Genomic DNA, 16,587 nt, shown 5'->3' on the forward strand with positions numbered 1-16,587 from the left:
GTGAAGAGCCCAGCCCCGTGGCCAAGTGGGTAAGTTCACACGCTCTGCTTTGGTGGCCCAGGGTTTCGCTGGTTCGGATCCTGGGTGTGGACATGGCACCACTCATCAGGCCACGCTGAGGTGGCATCCACATAGTGCAACCTGAGGCTCTCACAACTGGAATATACAACTATGTCCTGGGGGGCTTTGAGGAGAAGCAAAAGAAAAAGATTGGCAACAGTTGTTAGCTCAGGTGCCAATCTTTAAAAACAAAAAACAAAAACAACAAAACTACAGTGAGATATCACCTTGCACCCACTAGGCTGGCTATTATCCAAAAAACGGAGAATCGCAAGTGTTGACGAGAGTGTGGAGAGGTTGGAACCCTGTGCACAGGTGATGGGAATGTAACATGGTGTAGCCATTATGGAAAACGGGATGGCAGTTCCTCAAAAAATTAAAAACAGAACCACCATATATTCCAGCAAGCCCACTCTGCATATATACCCAAAAGAATTCAAAGTAGGATCTCAAAGAGATATTTGCACACTCACGTCCATAGCAACGTCATTCATAATGGCTGAGAGGTGGAAGCAACTCAAATGTCCAGTGACGGATGAAGGGATAAACAAAATGTGGTCTCTCCATACAATGGAATATTATGCAGCCATGAAAATCAGGAAGAAACCCTGTCACAGGCTGCAACATGGGTGAACCTTGAGGCCATGATGCTAAGTGAAATAAACCAGTCACAACAGGACAAATACTGTATGATCCCGCTTATACGAGGTATCTAGAGGAGTCAAACTCACAGACAGAAAGCAGAAGGGTGGGTGCTGGGGCTGGGGGAGGGCGAAGGGGAGATGATCGACGAGTTTTAGTTTTGCAAGATGCAAAAGTTCTGGAGCTCTGTCGTCAACGTGTATATACTTAACCCTGCTGAACCGCACACCTAAAAATGGTTAAGATGGTAACAGTTGATGTTATTTTTTTGTTACCACATTAAAAAAACAGCAAAAACCGAAACAAAAAGGGGGAACCTAGCTCTCTTCCCCTTGACTATGGGCAGCTGTCTTTCTGCTCCGTCACCTGCCAGGGTCAGAGCTGGCTCACCAGCACCCTGTCCGCATTCCAGCCCCAGGGAAGAGTGAAAGAGAGAGCAGAGGACAACTGGGTTCCTTTCTCATAACGTGCCGTTGAAGTCATACCTGCTAGGTGTCCTTGTTTCTAACGCGTAGGCTATGATGGAAGGGGTGCCGTGTTCGCCTGGCTCTCACGGGCCGCTAGGTCTTGGAATCCAGCCGCCACACAGGGAGGAAACCCAGACCACAGGGAGATGCCCTGTGTAGCCTTCTGGCAACACCTCCCTCTGAGGTTCCAGCCAAAAACCAGCTCCAGCTGCTGGATGCGTGAGCGAGGAAGCCCTCTTGACTCCCCCAGCCATTCCCGACACATGCTCACGAGACGTCCAAGCGTGAGCCGCCTTGCTGAGCCCAGCCGCGCCAGAACCATGTGAGGTCGTCATAACAGATTATTGTCGTTTTCCGCCACTAAGTTCGGAATCGTTTATTGAGCGGCAACAGATAACCAAAACAATACTGTAGAACTTTAGTTGTCTATATGTATTAGGTGTACTTTTAATTTTAGAAAGATAATTACAGCCTTATTGCTGCTTTTAAAGTCTAAAGATTTGCACAAAAGCTAAAAATGTTCTGGATCACAGATTTTGCCCATGTATCCTAAGGAATTACTTTCAGAATTTTTTCCTGATGGTGGAATATTTTAAACATTCATAAAAGGATAGAGAATAATATAATGAACACCACGCACCTAGCATCCAGCTCTAACAAATCTTAATATTATGACATATATGGTATGTTTTTGAAAACACTTTTTAAACATTTTTAATTGTGGTAAAATGTCCAGAACATAAAATGCGCCCTCTCAGCCATGTTTAAGTGGGCAGTTCATACATTCACGTCGTTGCACCACACGGCCTCCGCCTCGGAACTTTCACACCTTGCAACACTGAAGCTCTGTTCCCATTAAACAATGTCTCCCCACTTCCTCCTGCCCCCCAGCCCCTGCCATCCACCAGTCTACTTTCTGTTTCAATGAATTTGACTTCTTTACATACCTCCTGTAAGTAGAATCATACAGTAATTGTCTTTTGGTGACTGGCTTATTATTATTATTATTTTTTTTTTGGTGAGGAAGATTGGCCCTGAGCTAACGTCTGTGCCCATCTTCCTCTATTTTGTGTGGGGGATGCCTCCACAGCATGACCTGATGAGCGGTGTGCAGGTCTGTGCCCAGGATCTGAACTCACAAACTCTGGGCCGCTGAAGCAGAGTGTGTGAGCTTAACCGCTAGACCACTGGGCCAGCCCCTGGCTTATATATTTTTTTAATTGGAGGGAAATAACACAAAATTAACCATATTGAAGTGAACAATTCAGCGACATTTAATACATCCACAATGTGTGCAACACCACCTCTGTCTATTCCAAAACCTCTCAGCACCCCAAAAGAAAGCCCTGTACCCATGAAACAGTTACTCCTCAGCCACCCCCAGCCCCTGGCGAACACGAATCCAGTTCCTGTCTCTATACATTTGCCGATTCCGGACATTTCATATAAACGGAATCACACAATTTGTGGTCTTTTGTGTCTCTGCTTGTTTTTAAGAAATGAAGTATTATTGACACATTTGAAGACTCACATATCCCCTACCCAACATCGTGCTCATTCCAGCCTCAGAACTAACCATTTTTTTAAATGAAGAGGATGTTTCAGGAAGAGAACAAGACCCAACCTTGTAACAGAAGTATCTCCCCAAGATAGAAAAAATCATTGTTACTCATTCAGTATTGATTCCACAAATATTTATGGAGTACCTGCTGTTGTCAAGCCCTGTCCTAGGCACCAGGGCCACCACAGCGAATGGACAGACGAGGCCCCTGATTTTAAGAACAGGGGAGAGGCAGACAATAGTAAACACCGAAACGTAAATAAGAAAAGTGTTAAAGAAAGAAAGAAAACAGCGTGGTAGTGTCGAGTGACCAAATGGCCACTTCAGGCTGGGAGGCCAGGCGAGGCCTCTCTGACAGGTCAACTGAACCTGGAATGACAAAAGGAGCCTGCCACTCAAAGACAGGGAAAAGCATTCCAGGCAGAGGGAACAGCAGGTGCAAATGTTGGGAGGTTTGAACTAGCTCGATGTGGCAAAGAACAGCAACTTGATCAATGTGGTGCGGACACCAAGAGGTGGGAGAAGCGCCAGAGTGTCTCTGAGCAAACGACTTTGATGTAAGAACCGAATAGTCAGAGGGGGGAAGGCGGGAGATGAGGTCGGAAGGACCAGCAAGGCAAGATCATGTAAGGCCTTATCGGCCGCCATAAGGAAGTTGAATTTTATGTGTGTGCCCTGGGAACAAGCCGTTGGAGGGTTTAAGCAAAGAAGGGGCAGGATCGAGGCGTCTGTCTTGAAGGGATCTCAGGCTGCTTTGTGGAGAACAGACGGGTTTCAGATCTGAGCTGAAAACATTTTAGGTTGAGAAGGTTTGCTCATCAAAATCAAAAAGGAAGCAGGAGAAGAGTCTGGCGGTTCCCCCAGAAGTTACGCACGGAGTTAGCACGTAGCCAGCAGCTCTGCTCCTAGATGCGCACCCGAGGGAACTGAGGACAGGCGTTCACGCAAATGTGCTCCTGCACATGCGCGTGCACAACAGCACAAATGCCCACGCCAGAAAGCACCCACTGTAACCATGCCAGGACCACTTGGAAACAGCCCAAACACCCACCAACAGAGGAATGGAGAGACAAAATGTGGTCCAGCCGGACAACGGACTGCGAGTCGGCCACAGAAAGGGAAGCACGGACCCCTGCTAAACGTGGATGGACCTTGAAGACATGAACGCCGAGCGAAACAACCCAGACACCAACGGCCACATACTGTAGGGTTCCATGTGCAGGAAATGTCTAAAATGGGTAAATCCATAGACACAAAGCAGATTGGTGGTTGCCAAGGGGTGGGAGGAGGCAGGATTGGGGAGTCACTGGTTAATGACTATGGGGTTTCCACTTGGGGTGATGAGGAAAGTCTGGAACTAGATAGTGGTGATGGTTGCACAGCAATGTGAATGTACTAAATGCTACTGAATTATCACTTTAAAATGGTTAAAATGCTGAATTTTATTTTTTTAATTTTTTTTAAGGAAGATCAGCCCTCAGCTAACATCTTTTTTTGCTCTTTTTGCTGAGGAAGACCGGCCCTGAGCTCACATCTGTGCCCATCTTCCTCTACTTTGTAAGTGGGACGCCTGCCACAGCATGGCATGCCAAGGGGTGCCATGTCCACACTCGGCATCCGAACCGGCAAACCCCGTGCCGCCGAGAGAAGCGGAACATGCGAACTTAGCTGCTGCACCACTGGGCTAGCCCCTGCATTTTATGTTACATGAATTCTACCACAATTTTTAAAAAGGAAGGATGCCATTCTGGTGGGGGACGCTGATAGTGGGGGAGGCCGTGCATGTGTGTGGCACAACGTGTATGGGAAACCTCTGGATCTGCCCCTCAATTTTGCTGTGAACCTAAAACTGCTCTAAAAAATGAAATCTATTAAAAAAAAAAAAAACGAAAAACAAGAAGGAAGGAGGAAATGGAGGAAGGGAGGGAGGGAGGGACAGGGGCGCAGAGGAGGAAGGAAGGGAAAGGCCTCTCTGCACGCTGAGCCCCTCATCGCGCCCTCTTGTGGCGGCTGCCGTTGGGGGCGGCCTCGGCGAGAACGGGGTGCCAGGCACTCCCTGTGCCTCGAACAGTCCAGCCGAGTCCCAGCCTCCCCGCTGAGGTCGCCAACTCCTCCCTGGGGGCCCCCTCCGCCCTGAGACACCGTCCCCCCCGCCCCCCCCAGAGCATGTGGTGAAACCCGCGCGCCGGGTGATGAGCAGATGGTGCATCTTCTGGGCGACATTTAACAGTCTCCCACGTGGGAGCCTCCAGGACTATTTTCTGTTTCTCTGCCTATTTCCTAACCACTTTTCTATGTCTTGCCACTATATACATATATATATATTTTACCATTTTAACCGTTTTCCGAGTGTTTAGTTCAGGGGCGTTAAGTACACTGACATTGTTTGCAACCCTCCCCACCATCCGTGTCCGGAACTCTTCCATTTTCCCAACTGACACTCTGTCCCCCTTCAGCAACAACTTCCCACTGACCGTCCCAGCCCCTGGCAACCCCCCTTCCTCTCTCTGTCGCCATGAGTTTGACTCCTCCTGGTCCCTCACATGACTGGAATCACACAGCATTTGTCCTTCTGTGACTGGCTTATTTCACTCAGCGTAATGGCCTCAAGATTCGTCCATGTTGCAGCGTGTGTCAGAATTCCCTTCCTTTTCATGGCTGAATACTCCTCCTTTGTATGGATGGACCACATTTTATTTATCCATTCGGCCATCGGTGGACGTTTGGGGTGTTCCCACCTTTCGGCTGTTGGGATAGCGCCGCTGCGGACCTACGTCAACAGTCCAGTGTGCCTGCGGCTGCATGAATTTTGGATTCCAAGAGCAAATCAGTGACCCAGTCACTGAGGCTGAGGCCAGGGAACAGCCCTTGCTTGTTCAGGCCAGCGAACAAGCCGCACCTGGTAGCTAAGCCTCCCGTGGAAAACATCACACGTTCTTTCAGAAGTGACAGCCGGGCACCCTCACTGCCGGGCACCGCGCTGAGCCCTCCACGTCCAGTTTCACCTGTTCCTCTGCACCCACCATAGCTAATCATTAGCAGCGCACAGTTCAACAGCCGTGATGGATGAGGCAATCAATACAAACATGAGACGCCCTCCCGGAGGACAAAGTCTCCAAGTGAGACACAAAAAAGCTCCGAGAAATGTTTTTCACGTTGAAAGTGACTTTGTCAAGGGGAATAATGAATGAGGTCCTTATCGTGTTAGGGGGAAACGTAAAATAACTTTTAGGCTAAAACTATATGAGATACCGTTGTTCACCTAGGGGACGGGCAGAGATCAAAGTCTGAGAAGCCCCCTGTGCCGGCCCAGGGGCGGGAGGCCGGCGGTGTGGACTCCGGCTGGCAGCAGGGTAAATTTGTATAACCTCTGTGGAGGGGGATTTGGCAAAGGGTGTGTACATTGAAAATGCATATGCCCTTTGACCCAGCGAGTTCCCCTGAGAAGTTTATCTTTCAGACACACACGCACACGGGCAAAGATCTAGGTGCAACAGTAGCCTTTGTTGCACTGATTATAGTAGCAAAATATTGGAAGCAAGGTGAATATCCAGCAGTAGGGGATTGCCTTACTAAGTTACGGCCCATCCGCACCAGCACCATCTGTTCTGTGTGTTAGCTTCAGTCAAACCCTTCTACTGAGCACTTGAAATATGGCTAGCAATTGAGAAACGAATTTTATTAAATTTTACTTAATTTAAATTTAAACAGCCACATGTGATTAGTGGCTGCACTGTTAGTACAAATCTACACAATAGAATTTTTTTTTTTTTGAGGAAGATTAGCCTTGAGCTAACTAATGCCAATCCTCCTCTTTTTGCTGAGGAAGACTGACCCTGAGCTAACATCCATGCCCATCTTCCTCTACTTTATACATGGGGTGCCTGCCACAGCATGGCTTGACAAGTGATGCCATGTCCGCACCCGGGATCCGAACCAGAGAACCCCAGGCCGCCATAGCGAAACATGTGAATTTAACCGCTGCACAGGGCGCTGGTCTGACACAACACAATATTTTGTACCTGGGAACAAGAATGGGACAGATCTACATATACTAATAAAAAAGTTCTTCTCAAACTATATTCCTAAGCAAAAAAAGCAAGTTATAAAGAGTGTACATGATATGCTTTCATTTACGTAGGGAAAAGGGAATGTAAACAGCCTTGCAAATACATGGAATTTCCAGGGCACACAAGAAACTGGTACCCATGTGGGAGGGGAACTGATACGGTCTGAACTCCTTTTCCACCCGCAATTCCTGTGCTGAAACCTCCCCTCGATGTGATGGAACGGGAGGAGGGCCTCCAGGAGGAGATTAGGCCGTAAGGGTGGAGCCCTCACCCTGGGATTAGTGAGCTGATGAGAAAGACCCCAGAGAGCAGCTTGGCTGCTTCCACCACGAGGACACAGAGCACACAGCCGTCCAGGGACCAGGAAGGCGGCTCGCACCAGCGCCCAGGTCTGCTGACATCTTGACGTGGGACTTCAGCCTCCAGAATTGTGAGGAGCAAATGTCTGCTGTGGAAGCCCCCAGTGGGTGGTGCTTTGCTCCAGCTGCCCGAACAGACTAAGTCAGAGGGAACAGAGGGCCACAGACAGGGACGCAAGAGAAAAACGCCCTGTTTACTGTCTTCCATTTTTAATTTTTCACACGCACACGCATGCCTTTCTAAAAGTAGTTGTTTCAGTTCTGACAAGAAGGATGCGCTCCATCAGCTCCGCGAAGCCGTGGCTGCCTTGGAAACAAGGAAACAACCCGTGCTTCATAAATAAGCATTCGGGACTTGCTTCCCACCCTCACCCCCTGGCCAAAAGGATTTGTTCTTCTTTGTCCCTAAACTCACAGATCTGCCCCCGGACCTCATCTACACAGCTTGACAATGAACAAGCAGTGAAGGACAACATGCCGTGCTGGACGGAGGCCTTCGCCACTCGCGATCACGACCCGCCATCAGGAGGCAATTTAGACAGTGTGTTACAGAGATCAGGTGGCGGCCGGCGGGGCAGCTCGTAGCCCCAAAGGCAGTGTGTGAGCACCCCAGCCCATCTGAAAGCCAGGCAGGAAGCTGGCCAGCTCCTTCCCGTCTCTGCTTCCTCCCCGCCTCCTCGGGCTGCAGCAATGTGTCCCAGCAGAGGTCTGCAGAGTGTTTTCTCGAATTCAACAGTCCTGTCAAGGTTCTGGAAGGCCCCTAACATTTTTGGTGTAAACATTAACTCAGGTACCCCATTGCAAGGGAGTTCTTGGAAATACGGAATTTCAGACAAATGCCAGGTCAGTGGGGACACAGTTCTCCAGAAGAAGATCCTTGTCCATGGCTGGAAGAAGCCCACTGCCGGGCAATGTCCTATGAATAATTTGGATAAATACCCCGCCGTGACCTTTGTGATTCACCTCCAGGAAAGCGAAATCACGGTCCATCTACACTGGCACTGTCCAACAGAACTTTCCGGCATGATGAGAATGTTCTAGATCTGAGAATGTTCTAGATCTGTGCTGTCAAGTAGGGCAGCCCCTAGCCTTATGCTTCTACTGAGAGTGGAAAGGTAGCTAGTGCAATTGAGGAACACATTCTATTTCATTTTAATTAATTTACATTTATTTTTTATTTTTATTTATTTTTTTGAGGAAGATTAGCCCTGAGCCAACATCTGCTGCCAATCCTCCTTTTTCTTTTTGCTGAGGAAGACTGGCCCAGAGCTAACATCTGTGCCCATCTTCCTCCACTTTCTATGTGGGATGCCTACCACAGCATGGCTTGACAAGCGGTGCTATGTCCGCACCTGGGATCCGAACCCGCAAACCCCGGGCCACAAAGTAGCAGAATGTGCGCACTTAACCCCTGCGCCACCAGGCCCGCCCCTAATCTATGTTTAAATAGCCACACATGGTTAGCTTCTTAGAGTCAGCCACGAACCTGCAGCAGCCTGGCCTCGGCTTTGGTTTTTCCACACCAGCAACCTATTCCCGAGAGCTCCCTGAAGCCGTTGACTCTGCCACTCCCAAACGTGCGACCTGGTGAACTGTTCCTGAGGCCCTTGGCTTGCTGAAATGGCTCCGCCGCCCGTCCCAGCAAGAAGATGAAATGCTGTTTCTTGGGATTGGAGCCCGATTCAGGCCGTTTGGGTCCTCAGTGCCGAAAGCTGCCATCGGAGCAGAGAAAGTAACAGAAAAAGCCCTAATCTTTGCGGTGCTTAAATGCAGGTTCTGAGAGTGTCACGGTCAAGAACTCGGAGCTGGAGCCAGACTCCCTGGTGACCCCACATTACCTCTCTGTGCCTCAGTTTCCACACCAGTGAAATCTGAGAGAGCATCGTGCCTTCCTCCCAGGGCTGTTGTGAAGCTAGAAGCTAAAGCGCATGCTCAGAACCGCGCGGGGTGCAGTGTGAGTGCTCAGCCTGGGTGGGTATCAGTATTCTCGTGGGGTGCGCACACACAACCAGTCAGAGAGTTCCAGATACTGGAGCGCCAGATAAGGGAGTGCTGCGAAGGATATAGACGTGGATCACGGAATGAGAGAGCGAGTAGTTGGGGGCAAGTGGACTAGTTTAAAATGGTGGTCAGGGAAGGGAGGTTCCAGTTGAGACCTGCAGGAGGAGAAGGGGCCTCTGGTGAGAAGATCGGGGATGGGAGGGCGGGGGGGGAACATTCCAGGCAGAGGAGACTGCAAAGGCCCTGAGGCAGAAAAAGGCTCAGCCTGCTCAGGAGCCAGAAAGAAAACCGAGTGATTGAGGGCGAGCGAGCGGTGGGCAGAAGGGCCGTGCCGAGCTGGCTGCCCAGGGCCAGGAGCTGGGAGCGTGCTCTAAGCAGCGTGGCGGGTGGTCTTGGCGGAATGTTAAGCTGGGGGAGGAGAACCCTTCTCATTTTCAACAGCTGACTGGGACTGGCAACCCAGCAAGCAGGAAGACTCAGACACGACGGCCGGTGAGGCACACTGTCACCTTCTGGGGGTCCCAAGGCTCATCCCCTTCCTCCTGTCGTTCAACCCCATGTGTCTTCCTTTCCTGGTTGTTGTTTTTGCCCAAAGAGAGAGTCGGAAGTGAGGAACGAGGGACACGGGCTCAAGTCATCATCTCTCTAGAAATCTGCACCCAGACTGAGAGGAGTGGAGTGTCCAGGCCCACGTGAGAGCAGAGAGCCCAGCTTGGGGGTTCCGATAGAGAAATCGGTGGCTTGGACCAGGGCATCGGCAGGGAGGCAGGGCTGCCAGAGTCTGGCTATGTTTTCGAGGCTGAGTGGACGGGCTGCGCAGGAGGGAGGAGAAGAGAGAGGTGAAGGCCCAGCTGGACACGAAGACATGCTGGAGCCATCAGCTGAGCTGGAAAGACGACGGAGGGACGGGTGGAGACGGCAGCGCAAATTGGCAGATAAATGCGTTCTACTATATATTTTTCAAAATGGCACACTTTCATAAGGAAACAATCCGATGAATCCAGAATAGGGGACATTTCTTAAGTCAGCTAGCTTGATTCTTCAAAGTCAATGCCTTAGGAGATAAAAAAGGCAGGAGATTGTTCCAGATTAGGAGACCGAGGAGAGTTGTGTAAAAGGAGAGAGGTTAGCACTGCCCCGGACAAGGGTGTTCGAGGCCCTCAGGCCTGACAACACACGCACCGTCAAGGCTTCTGGCATGGCCACCTCGCCATGGTTTTTCATTTTTTTTTTCTTTTTTGTTTTTTTTTAAGATTTTTTTTTTTCCTTTTTCTCCCCAAAGCCCCCCGGTACATAGTTGTATATTCTTCGTTGTGGGTCCTTCTAGTTGTGGCATGTGGGATGCCGCCTCAGCGTGGTTTGATGAGCAGTGCCATGTCCGCGCCCAGGATTCAAACCAATGACACACTCGGCCGCCTGCAGCGGAGCGCGTGAACTTAACCACTCGGCCACAGGGCCAGCCCCTCGCCATGGTTTTTCAAAGTTGTGTACTTGAGGTGCACTGGTGGGAAAGCTGCTGCCACATCCCCCAAGATCAGCCCTCTGCGTCTGTCTCCCAAAAAGTTTGGTGATGACATCGCCAAAGCAACTGGTGCCTGGGTCTGAGGACAGCAGCGAAACTGACCATTCAGAACAGACAGGCCCAGACTGAGGGGGTAGCTTCCGCCTCTGCCCTGATCATCGAAGTCCTCGAGGAATGCCAGGAGACAGAAAGAAGTAGAAAAGCATCAAGCACAGGGCAAGTGTCACCTTTGATGAGATTGTCAACATTGGCCAACAGATGCAGCACCAGTCTTTGGCCAGAGAACTCTCTGGAACCGTTAAGAGGTCTGGGGACTGCCCAGTCTGTGGACTGTAATGTTGATGCTGCCACCATCACGACATCTTAGACGACATCAACCCTGGTGCAGTGGAATGCACAGCCACCTAAAAACTAGAAAGGAAAACGTTTCAATAAAGGATCATTCGACAACCAAAAAAGAGAGAGAGAGAGATGAAGGAGGTACGATAACCAATGCAAAGCACGGATTTTTATTGGCTCCTGGTTCAAAAAATAAATCAGCTATACAGACATTCTGGGATGATCAAGAAAATGTGAATGTAGATTGGATCACAGATAAAATTTATAGTATTCATTTTATTAGATGATAATAGTATCATGGTTATGTAAGGGAATGCCCTTCTTAGGAGAGACAAGCTGAAGAATCAGGATTTAGGGATAAAAATATGATGTTTTCAGGGCCAGCCCTGTGGCCGAGTGGTTACGTTCGTGCATTCCGCTGTGGCGGCCCAGGGTTTCGCCGGTTTGGATCCTGGGCACGGACATGGCACCGCTCATCAAGCCATGCTGAGGCAGCGTCCCAAATGCCACAACTAGAAAGACCCACAACTAAATACACAACTATGTACCGGGGGGGCTTTGGGGAGAAAAAGGAAAAATAAAATGTTTGAAAAAGAAAAGAAACTAGATATTTAAAAAGTATATTTGATGTTTTTTACAAGCATCTTCTCCGATCATAGTGCTATAAGGCTAGAAATTAATTACAAGAAAAAAAGCTGAGAAAGGCACAAAGATGTGGAGACTAAACAACACACTACTGAACAAGCAATGGATCTTTGAAGAAATTAAAGAAGAAATCAAAAAATACCTGGAAACAAATGAAAATGATAGCATGACATACCAACTCATATGGGATACAGCAAAAGCTGTATTAAGAGGAAAATTCATCGCAATACAGGCACATCTTAACAAACAAGAAAAATCCCAAATAAGCAATCTTAAACTACACCTAACTGAACTAGAGAAAAAAGAACAAATAAAGCCCAAAGTCAGCAGAAGGAGAGAAATAATAAAAATCAGAGCAGAAATAAATACTATTGAAATGAAAAAGGCAGTAGAAAGGATCAATGAAACAAAGAGCTGGTTTTTTGAGAAGATAAATAAAATTGACAAACCCCTAGCCAGACTTACAAAGAAAAAAAGGGAGAAAGCTCAAATGAACAAAATCAGAAATAAAAGAGGAGAAATAACAACAGACTCTGCAGAAATACAACGGATTATAAGAGAATACTACGAAAAACTATATGCCAACAGAATGGATAACCTAGAGGAAACGGATAAATTCCTGGACTCCTACAATCTCCCAAAGCTCACTCAAGAAGAGGCAGACAATTTGAACAGACCAATCACAAGGAAAGAGATTGAAACAGCAATCAAAAACATCCCAAAGAATAAAACCCCAGGACCAGATGGCTTTCCTGGGGAATTCTACCAAACTTTCAGAGAGGATTTAATACCTATCCTTTTCAAGCTATTCCAAAAAATTAGGGAAGATGGAACACTTCCTAACACATTCTATGAGGCCAACATCACACTGATACCAAAACCTGACAAGGACACCATGAAAAAAGAGAACTACAGGCCAATATCACTGATGAACATAGATGCAAAAATTCTAAACAAAATTTTGGCAACCAGAATTCAGCAATTCATCAAAAGGATCGTACATCATGATCAGGTGGGATTCATACCAGGGACACAGGGATGGTTCAACATCCGCAAATCAATCAACGTGATACACCACATCAACAAACTGAGGAATAAACACCACATGATCATCTCAATAGATGCAGAGAAGGCATTTGACAAGATCCAACAGCCATTTATGATAAAAACTCTGAACAAAATGGGCATAGAAGGAAACTACCTCAACATAATAAAGGCCACATATGACAAACCCATAGCCAACATCATACTCCATGGGCAAAAACTGAACCCCATCCCCCTGAAAACGGGAACGAGACGAGGATGCCCTCTATCACCACTCTTATTTAACACAGTACTGGAGGTCCTGGCCAGAGCAATCAGGCAAGAAAAAGGAATAAAAGGAATCCAAATAGGGAGGGAAGAAGTGAAACTCTCGCTGTTTGCAGACGACATGATCTTATATATAGAAAACCCCAAAGAATCCATTGGAAAACTCTTAGAAGTAATCAACAACTACAGCAAAGTTGCAGGGTACAAAATCAATTTGCATAAATCAGTAGCATTTCTATACTCCAATAACGAACTAACAGAAAAAGAACTCAAGAACACAACACCATTCACAATCACAACAAAAAGAATAAAATACCTTGGGGTAAATTTAACTAAGGAAGTGAAGGACCTATATAATGAAAATTACAAGGCCTTTCTGAGAGAATTGGATGACGACATAAGGAGATGGAAAGACATTCCATGTACATGGAATGGAAGAATAAACATAGTTAAAATGTCCGTTCTACCTGAAGCAATCTACAGATTCAACGCCATCCCAATCAGAATCCCAATGACATTCTTTACAGAATTAGAACAAAGAATCCGAAAATTCATATGAGGCAACAAAAGACCCCGAATTTCTAAAGCAATCCTGAGAAAAAAGAACAAAACGGGAGGCATCACAATCCCTGACTTCAAAACATACTACAAAGCTACAGTAATCAAAACAGCATGGTACTGGTACAAAAACAGGTGCACAGATCAATGGAACAGAATCGAAAGCATAGAAATAAAACCACACATCTATGGACAGCTTATCTTCGACAAAGGAGCTGAGGGCATACAATGGAGAAAAGAAAGTCTTTTCAACAAATGGTGCTGGGAAAACTGGAAAGCCACATGTAAAAGAATGAAAATTGACCATTCTTTTTCACCATTCACCAAAATAAACTCAAAATGGATCAAAGACCTAAAGGTGAGACCTGAAACCATAAGGTTTCTGGAAGAAAATGTAGGCAGTACACTCTTTGACATCAGTATTAAAAGGATCTTTTCAGACACCATGCCTTCTCAGAGAAGGGAAACAATAGAAAGAATAAACAAATGGGACTTCATCAGATTAAAGAGCTTCTTCAAGGCAAATGAAAACAGGATTGAAACAAAAAAACAACCCACTAACTGGGAAAAAATATTTGCAAGTCATATATCTGACAAAGGCTTAATATACATAATATATAAAGAACTCTCGCAACTCAACCACAAAACATCAAACAACCCAATCAAAAAATGGCCTGGAGACATGAACAGACATTTCTCCAAAGAAGATATACTGATGGCCAATAGGCACATGAAAAGATGCTCCTCATCGCTGATCATCAGGGAAATGCAAATCAAAACTACACTGAGATATCACCTTACACCCGTTAGAATGACAAAAATATCTAAAACTAATAGTAACAAATGTTGGAGAGGTTGTGGAGAAAAAGGAACCCTCATACACTGCTGGTGGGAATGCAAACTGGTGCAGCCACTATGGAAAACAGTATGGAGGTTCCTCAAAAAATTAAAAATAGAACTACCAAACGATCCAGCCATCCCACTACTGGGTATTTATCCAAAGAGCCTGAAGTCAGCAATCCCAAAAGTCCTGTGCACCCCAATGTTTATTGCAGCACTGTTTACAATAGCCAAGACGTGGAAGCAACCTAAGTGCCCATCAACAGACGAATGGATAAAGAAGATGTGGTACATATATACAATGGAATACTACTCAGCTGCAAAACAGAACAAAATCATTCCATTTGCAATAACATGGATGGACCTTGAGGGAATTATGTTAAGTGAAATAAGCCAGCTAGAGAAGGATAATCTGTGTATGACTCCACTCATATGAGGAATTTAAAATTATGGACTAAGAACAGTTTCGTGGATACCAGGGGAAAGGTGGGGTGGGGGGTGGGCACACAGGGTGAAGTGGTGCACCTACAACACGAATGACAAACATTAATGTACAACTGAAATTTCACAAGATTGTAACCTATCATTAACTCAATTAAAAAAAATATGATGTTTTCAATTTACTTTCAAATGATTCAGCTAGGCAGACAGATGAAGCAAATACGGCAAAATGTTAATTATGGAATCTAGGGGTAGGGTTCACTATACTGTTACATTATTCTTTCAACATTTTGGTATATCTGAGAATTTTTAAAATGAAAAATAGGTGGGAAAAGTTGAGAAAACAGATGTATTTATATGCATCCCAAAATGCAAATAACTTTTTTCTGGATTTTCAGATTGCAAATTAATTAATTGTTTGGTGTTTCTGTTTTGCCGGCATCAGCTGGCCAACAGTGTGCTTCCAGAGGAGAGTCCCATGCATACGAGGGCACACAGACCCGGATTATCCCGCACCACAAAGGGAGTGATTTGGCCCATTTCTTGGAAAAGCATCCCAGTGAGGAAGCAGCATTTTAGGGGTGACACCACTGAAAAGGGGGACGAGTTGGCCTCCAACACACAAGAACCATGTGAGGCAGTGTTTCTTCAACAACATCCAGAATCCCCAGGCGGTTGATTAAAAATGCAGATCCCGAATAAAGGCCATACATGACCAGCCCACAACCAACATCATACCCAACAGGGAAAAAGGAACGCCATCTCTCTGAGAACAGGAACAAGACAAGGGTGCCCACTCATGCCACTCTTATTCAACATAGTACTGGAGGTTTTGGGCCAAAGCAACTAGGCAAGAAAAAGAAATAAAAGGAATCCAAACAGGCAGGGAAGAAGTGAAACTCTCACTGCTTGCAGACATGATTTTATACATAGAAAAGCCTAAAGAATCTATTGGGAAATTTTTAGAAATAATCAACAACTACAGCAAAGTTGCAGGATACAAAGTCAACTTACAAAAACCAGTTGCATTTTTATACTTTAATAATGAACTTACAGAAAGAGAACTCAAGAATGCAATCCCATTTACAATCACAACAAAAAGAATAAAATATCTAGGAATAAATTTAACCAAGGAGGTCAAAGACCTATACAATGAAAACTATAAGACATTATTGGAAGAAATCGATGATGACATAAAGAAATAGAGAGATATTCCATCACATGGATTGGAAGAATAAACATAGTTAAAATGTCCATACTACCCAAAGCAAGCTACAGATTCAATGCAATACCAATCAGAATCCCAAAGACATTTTTCACAGAAATAGAACAAAGAATCCTAAAATTCATATGGGGCAACAAAAGACCTTGAATGGCTAAAGCAATCCTGAGAAAAAAGAACAAAGCTGGAGGCATCACAATCCCTGACTTCGAAATATACTACAAAGCCACAGTGATCAAAACAGCATGGTACTGGTACAAAAACAGACACACAGATCAATGGAACAGAACTAAAAGCCCAGAAATAAAACCACACATCTATGGACAGCTAATCTTCAACAAAGGAGCTGAGAACATACAGTGGAGAAAGGAAACTCTCTTTAATAAATGGTGTTGGGAAAACTGGACAGCCACATGCAAAAGAATGAAAGTAGACCATTGGGGGCCGGCCCCGTGGCCGAGTGGTTACGCTTCAGCAGCCCAAGGTTTCACTGGTTCAGATCCTAGGCGTGGACATAGCACCGCTCATCAGGCCATGCTGAGGTGGCGT

General features: G+C 46.2%; 1 non-coding gene and 1 pseudogene across 1 annotated transcript; both read left to right on the forward strand.

Annotated features, from left to right (window-relative positions):
* Positions 1-7,633: 7,633 nt before the first annotated feature.
* On the forward strand, positions 7,634-11,090 carry LOC100629555 (large ribosomal subunit protein uL11-like; annotated as a pseudogene).
* LOC111774869 (U6atac minor spliceosomal RNA) lies at positions 10,265-10,392 on the forward strand. Its single transcript, XR_002810169.1, has one exon. It is a non-coding gene; the product is annotated as a U6atac minor spliceosomal RNA (small nuclear RNA).
* Positions 11,091-16,587: the final 5,497 nt, after the last annotated feature.

The sequence above is a fragment of the Equus caballus genome, chromosome 8 (genome assembly GCF_041296265.1).
Source record: "Equus caballus isolate H_3958 breed thoroughbred chromosome 8, TB-T2T, whole genome shotgun sequence".
Lineage (NCBI taxonomy): Eukaryota > Metazoa > Chordata > Mammalia > Perissodactyla > Equidae > Equus > Equus caballus.